This window comes from Gorilla gorilla, chromosome 10 (genome assembly GCF_029281585.2).
Source record: "Gorilla gorilla gorilla isolate KB3781 chromosome 10, NHGRI_mGorGor1-v2.1_pri, whole genome shotgun sequence".
Lineage (NCBI taxonomy): Eukaryota > Metazoa > Chordata > Mammalia > Primates > Hominidae > Gorilla > Gorilla gorilla.
Window position 1 is genome coordinate 23,671,225 of NC_073234.2, and position 7,759 is coordinate 23,678,983.

Genomic DNA, 7,759 nt, shown 5'->3' on the forward strand with positions numbered 1-7,759 from the left:
CTAGGGCAGTAAGTTCTCCTTTTTTTCTTTATTTTTAATTTTTTTTCTTTCCATACTCATGTCAGTGCAGGGGCATGTGTTCCTGAACTCAACAGCTGCAGCAATACAGTCTTGATTTCTCATCTTTCTAAAGCTTCCCTGGTGGGTGAATTTAGCAGCCTCATTCTTGGAGCCATTTCTGATATACAGCAGAAACCCCCTTTCTCCAGTACTTCCAATGATTTTGTAAGCACATTAAGCCCTGGTATTAAAGCCTTTCCTACTTAAGTGGTTTCTAGTTACTGCAGCCAGCCCTGACAGATCTAATACCTGACTGAGCAGTAGCCCACTGCCCTTTTCTTCTTTTTCTTCTTTCCATAAATGCCAAAGGCAATGCAACCCGGTGCTTTCATCCCTGGTCTTTTGAGGCCTTGTGTTTGTTTCTTGGGCTTCCAGGGATGAAAGAAACTCATGATTACTATTGTTTAAGAAGGGCAGGCAGCCAGGCTTCAGGAGGAATCATGAATTGAGGATTTTTCTAAGGCCTCAGGTTCTATGTAACTCAGTATGTCATGTTCTCACCAATCAAGGTACCACCCCTTTACAAATTGGGGGGCTTAGATCTATGGTTAGGAACAATACCAGTTCTTTCCTTCTTTAGACTTGGTGTTGGGCTCTAGGTTCCCCTTGCTAAAAAAAATTTCTGCTTTTGCTTATTGCCCATCATCAGGGGGAAAGTGACAGTGCTGTAAGTGTATGAATTATTAGCCTAAAAATAATTTTCTGTATGTTTTTCATGATTTATTTAATATCACTAGGAACAAAGGGCACTTTTCCCTCAAACACAATTCTTGAAAATATTAACATCTCCCCTCTCTTTTGGCATAGGTAATATACACTTTATTATGCCAGAATTATTTACAGCCCAGTAATAATTTTTCCATGGCATCTTTGTTATTGCAAATATAGCTGCCTCCTGCTCCTTTCCTTGTTCCTAAACTATCGCCACAATGATACTAAAGAGCCAGTATTGTATATACTCTTTTGTAAACCACCTGACCTAGAAGACCCTAGAGAATCGTAAGATAGGATCTCTTTTGATAAGCAGAAAATACCGTTGCAGAATCTTGACCAATAGCCCCTGCAGAGTCTTGTGGTAGGGATAGTTATAATATGAAAGGGAAATTCTTGTCCTCAAGTTTAGAGCAGTTTTTAGACAATGTTAAAGCATCGCTGAGCTCTAAGAAAAACTCTGGACTAGGCTGGGTGCAGTGGTTCATGCCTGTTATCCCAGCACTTTGGGAGGCCGAGGAGGGTGGATCATGAGGTCAAGAGATCGAGACTATCCTGGCCAACACGGTGAACACCCGCCTCTACTAAAGATACAAAAAAATTAGTTGGGTGTGGTGGCATACCTGTAGTCCCAGCTACTTGGGAGGCTGAGGCAGGAGAATCGCTTGAAGCCAGGAGGCAGAGGTTGCAGTGAGCCAAGATCACGCCACTGCACTCCAGACAGAGCAAGACTCTGTCTTAAAAAAAAAAAAAAAGGAAAGAAAAACTCTGGACTAGAAAAAAAGTGTACATCATGCTAAGGAAGCAAATGATTCCATAACTAACATAGTATAGATGATACCTCTCAAGCTCTCAAATAATTTCTTCCTAGTCTCTTACCTCAGATTGTAGGATAAACACTTTATGTTCCATTCACTGAATGTAGAGGACATCTTTTCACTAATCCCACCTATCTTTTCCATTTTTCCAGGAAGGTAGGTTGAGGGGAAATCTGCTTTCAAATTTTAAAGGCCTCAAGGTGTTAGGAGGAAAACAGCATTTTCTCATGGAGGTAGCATCTCAGGTAGGTTTGTGAAGCAGATCTACTTCAAGCCTGGCATTTTTAGGATTTTTCCAGCATTATTTTTTTATTTATGAGACGGAGTCTCGCTGTGTTGCCCAGGCTGGAATGCAGTGGCAAGATCTCGGCTCACCGCAACGTCGCCTCCCTAGTTTAAGCGATTTCTGGCTAATTTTTGCATTTTTAGCAGAGACTGGGTTTCACCATGTTGGACAGGCTGGTCTCGAAATCCTGACCTCAGGTGATCCGCCCGCCTTGGCCTCTCAAAGTGCTAGGATTACAGGCGTGAGCCACCGTGCCCAGCAGTGTACTTTATAAAAGTCTTCTCCCTCTGGTTTGGTTCACATCATCAGTTGACTACCTACTATGTATCCGACACTGCCGGGCACCAGAGATAAGATGTAGTTCTCAGCAAGGCGCGGTGGCTCACGCCTGTAATCCCAGCATTTTGGGAGGCTGCGGTGGGCGGATCATTTGAGGTCAGAAGTTCGAGACCAGCCTGGCCAACATGGTGAAACCCCGTCTCTACTAAAAATACAAAAAACATTAGCTGGGCGTGGTGGCGGGCGCCTGTAGTCCCAGCTACTCGGGAGTCTGAGGCAGGAGAATCGTTTGAATCCCGGAGAGTGCAGTGAGCCGAAATCACGCTTCAACCTGGGCGATGGAGCGAGACCCTGTCTAAAGAAAAAAATGAATAAAAAAAATAAAAAAAATGTAGTTCTCTAACGAGGAAGGCTTCTGTATATGATTAATGCCCTTCATTCAGAGAAATCTTTACAGTTCTCTTCACCTGCATCTACTCTCTCCAACTATTATACGAATGGTTTCTAACCCAACTGCTTGAATACTGTGATCCAGGGTCAGTCTTCAGCTTTCTAATATTAGAGAAACTCAGTTTTCCCTGTCCTTGTCTAAAGGCAGGGTGAAACCCTTTTCCTTTCCTCCGTGTCATTCATTCTCTTAGGTAACGTAAACAAATGGGAAGTCTGGGACCAAAGGCTCATAAGAATTTAATTATCATGCAGATTCCAGAAAGCCAGCGTACACGCAGACTTCGGAGGCAGTAAACAGGAAACCATCGATCCCGTGCAGGAAATGAGCTTGTTTGAAGGCAACGAAGGTGTCGCGGATTTCCCTCGTTTTCCTTCAGTTCCTTTCTAAACTCATTTCCGTGTTTCAATCAGTTTGGTCCTTCTCTACATTAACAGAGCCCCCCCGGCCCCGAGAGAATGGCAAACAGACCCTTCCCTTTAGTGGACATTTTTATGCCTTGTTTTACATCACTGCAAATCTCAGCCAATCAGTAGTTGGGGTAGGAGGTACCAAAATAATCCTCACTTCCTCCCCCAAATACCACCCCTCGCGTGCGTCATCCTGTGATAGATTACCAATGCAGCCAATCAACAAGCGATCTTGGGCCGGGCCTACCCGAACCCCAGCCAATTAAGAGGAAGATGAGGAATTGGGGCGGAGGATGGAAAACTTGCCACCTCTTTTGGAAATGATTTGAAGAGGTGCGTCCGGAACGAGGGAAACTTACGACTTTTGCTAACGATCGCGGCGTGCTGTGTATCTCCTGTGCCAGTTCTGTCTCCCCAAGACCCCACCCCAAGATGGGCCCCATGGCCCACGTACCCGGCCCCCAGTTTCAGTAGGACGTGTCCTCATCCCTGAGGTCCTCCAGAAAGGAACCCAACCCCAGTGGCCCGTGCTTCACACGCTCCTCCCCGCGCCAGTGGAGTAGGGGACAGGAGAGACCTGCTGCCTCTGGCGCCAATCTTTCCATTCAGTGCGTCTTTCCTGCCTAGCCCACGTTCCCGGGTCGGAGCTGACACGGGGGTGGGAGGAGCCAAGTGCTTGCTCGTCTTGGGCAGAAGTGAAAGCTTCTTAAGGTGGAACAGGAATGTTGGGCTGCTGGGCCTCTACCGCTGGGATGTGCCGGCCCCTGCTTCCCAACCTCGCCTCCCAGTTTTTCATCTCTGGTTCCCTGGCTCCAGTCTAATTTTTAGGGGAGTGGAAATCAAACAGGCTGGGTAGAGGATAGAAAAATAACGTAGAAAAGCTGGGCGCGGTGGCTCACGCCTGTAATCCCAGCACTTTGAGAGGCCAAGACGGGCGGATCATGAGGTCAGAAGATCGAGACCACCCTGGCTAACACGGTGAAAACCCGTCTCTACTAAAAATACAAAAAATTAGCCGGGCGTGGTGGCAGGCGCCTGTAGTCCCAGCTACTCGGGAGGCTGAGGCAGGAGAATGGCGTGAACCCGGGCGGCGGAGCTTGCAGTGAGTCGAGATCGTGCCACTGCACTCCAGCCTGGGCGACAAGAGCGAAAACTCCGTCTCAAAAAAAAAAAAAAAAAAAAAGAAAAGGAAAGTTAACGTAGAAAACTGTAAATAATAAACAGTTATGTAAAGGAAATACAAACTATACAGATAACTTCACCTTTATGATTTAATATCTTGCGTTCTATTTCCCCCCCATTACTTTTTATTTTTTCAATTCCCATAGAGTCAATGGTGTCCCCATTATCTTTTAAAGTAGCAGTTAGAATTTTTCTGATGGTGCAAATGTAAGCTCATATTTTGTCTGATAAATATTACCAAATGAATCGTTTCTATGTTGGTTTAGTTTCTCTCTAATAGACCTGACTAGAGTCATTAAAAGAGGTCAGAACTCTGTGTCTAGTGGCGGCAGGCTACCCCCTACTCCGTTGATCACAGGTCCCCAGGAATCTGGAAGAGTGGAGATGCGGTCTTGGCTGTGGTTCAGTTGTCTCATTTGTAAATGGGAATAACATTTCCCCACCTCGTAGGTTTAGTGTCAATCCTAAAAGACCTAGTGTAAATGAAAACATTGTAATCTGAAAGGTGTAAACAGACATTAGGTAATATTACACATACAAAGCATATAATAATAGTAAACATAGTCCTAGCTATGTTCCAGCATTTTAAAACAGTACTTTAAATTTAATTTTTATTTTTTGAGATGGAGTCTCCGATCTGTCGCCCAGGCTGGAGTGCAGTAGCGCGATCTTGGCTTACTGCAACCTCTGCCTCCCAGGCTCAAGCGACTCTTCTTCCTCAGCCACCCGAGTAGCTGGAGCTACAGGTGCGTGCCGCCACACCCGACTAATTTTTGCATTTTTAGTGAAGACAGGGGTATCACCATATTGGCCAGGCTAGTCTCGAACTCCTGACCTCGTGATCCGCCCGCCTCAGACTCCCAGTGTTGGGATTACAGGTGTGAACCACCACGCTCGGCTAAACAGTACTTTTTAAAAAATTGTTTATCTTGTAATAATCTACACACAAAAGTAGAGAAAATAAGATTTTTTTTTTTTTTTTTGAGACAGTCTCATTCTGTCACTCAGGCTGGAGTGCAATGGCACGATCTCGGCTCACTGCAACCTCCACCTCCCGGGTTCAAGCAATTCTCCTGCCTCAGCCTCCCAAGTAGCTGGGATTGCAGGCACCTGCTATCATGCCCAACTAATTTTCATATTTTTGTAGAGACGGGGTTTCTCCATGTTGGTCAGGGTGGTCTTGAACTCCTGACCTCAGGTGATCCACCTGCCTTGGCCTCCCAAAGTGCTGGGATTACAGGCATGAGCCACCACATCTGGCCCAGAGAATAGCATTTTAAAAAAACTGTTGTAAAAAGCAACATTCGTTCAATCTTACATCTATCATCTGTACCCCTTTCCCCCATTACTTGATTATTTTGAAGCAAATTTCAGGCATTTCATGTCTAAATACTTTAGTATTCATAAATATTCATAAAATAGTAATTCCATTAGCACCTAAAGTATACAATAATTGTTTGATATCGCCCTCAGTATTGGAATTTTACCAGTTGTCTCATAATATTTTTTCCACTTGCTTTGTTTTAATCAGGATCCCTCAAAAGGTCTACATATTGTATTTGATGGACATGTCTCTTGGTCCACATATATTGCATTTGGTTGATAAGCCTCTCAGTCTCTAGGTCCTTCCTCCTTCAGGCATTTAACTAAATATATTACATGTATAAAGGCACACAATCCCTTCACAACATTATGAAATAGGTACTATTATTATCCCCATTTTACTGATGAGGAAACTGAGTCACAAAGCAGTTAAATGACTTACCTAAATTCTCACAATTATTAGGACTCAAAGTTGAGAACCACTATTTTTGTTTCACGTAATACACAGTCTCTAATAAGTGCTTCCAAAATGTGCTTTGTAGCATATTAGTCACCAATTTTATAAAGAATAGTTTTGCTCAAGGTAAATTAACACTCATGAATAATTATATAACATGTTTTATTACAAAGAAGAGTGGATCCTTACATTTTAATTTCTGCATGTTTCAGTGACTTAAAAAATCCTTCTCCATATTACCCTCCTTAATAGAAAGTAAAGTGAGAATGAATGTAAGTGCTTACCCCCAATCTTAGGGCAAAACCATACCAAACCAGCCTTGTCAGTTTCTTTTAATTTTAAAAATTACATAAGCAAATCTACACAAACACTAATTATAGATACATTAAAAAATGAAGTAAATTAAAATAATCCATAAACTCACATCTTTGGTGTATATCCATCTTCTATGTGTCTATTGGTATGCACACAAATATATGCAGGAACACATATATATTTTAAAAAGCAACTATATGATTGCATTATACAAATTTTAAAATATTATTTTCTCACTCAAGTCAGATATATAAAACAATGGCTCTTTAAAATAATGTATGCCTACTGCAAAATATGTGAATGATAAAGAACATTATAAAAACAAAACAACTCCACTCACTCTACCTTTCAGAGATAAATACAATTATTCTTGCAAATGCTAAATAGTACTCTGTTGTACAGATGTGCCATAATATATTTAAAATTACCCTATTTTGGATATTTAGGTCTTTTCTAATTTTCCAGTTACAAAAAATACTGCAGCAAATGTCTTGTAAAAACCAAATAATGTCTTGAGCTTTTTATTTTTCCAAATTGCCAGGAAGATTCTAATCCTTCCCTCATGTTTCCATTTTTAGTACAACTGCCTGTCACTCAAGCCCTCCAATTTCCATACATAGGAAATGTCAAAAACGGTTGAAACATAACAAAACATCCAATACATAGCAAGAAAGATTTGCCGCCAAATTATCTGCGTGTGGGAGAATTATTTAATGCCTCAAAGAGAGGAAAAATACATCTTTAAACCTGAATATAGGAAGTGTGAGCAGGAAGAACAGGCTTGGTTTGGTTTACTGCCTTTAATTTTGAGGATGACTTTAAATTCTGATCGCTCCGGACAATGGTATAGAAATCAAGAGCTGGGCATCGGAGTCATTTGGATTTAAGTCCTGACTCTGCTACTTACTAATTAAGTGAACTCACACATAGTATCTGTAAGTCACAATTTTCTCATCTGTAAAAGAAGTATAATAATAGTGTCTTAGGGAATTGCTAGAATCATCAATGTGACCACACATGCAGAATGCTCAGTGCAATGCCTGGCATATTGTAAATATAATTATTCATATAATATATACATACAACTTAAGTATGCAGTCTTTTGGGGGCAATTCAAATATTTTGCAAGCAATATTTTTGTATTCGTATTATCTTTTTTTTTTTTTTTTTTGAGACGGTGTCTCACTGTCTCCCAGGCTGGAGTGCAGTGGCACGATCTGGGCTTACTGCAACCTCCGTCTCCCGGTTTCAAGTGATTCTCCTGCCTCAGCCTCCCAAGTAGCTGGGATTACAGGCACGCACTACCACGCCTGGCTAATTCTTTTTTTTTTTTTTTTTTTTTTTTTTTTAGACGGAATCTGGCTCTGTCGCCCAGGCTGGAGTGGAGTGGCGCGGTCTCGGCTCACTGCAACCACCGCTTTCCGGGTTCAAGCGATTCTCCTGCCTTAGCCGGCACTACAGGCGTCCGCC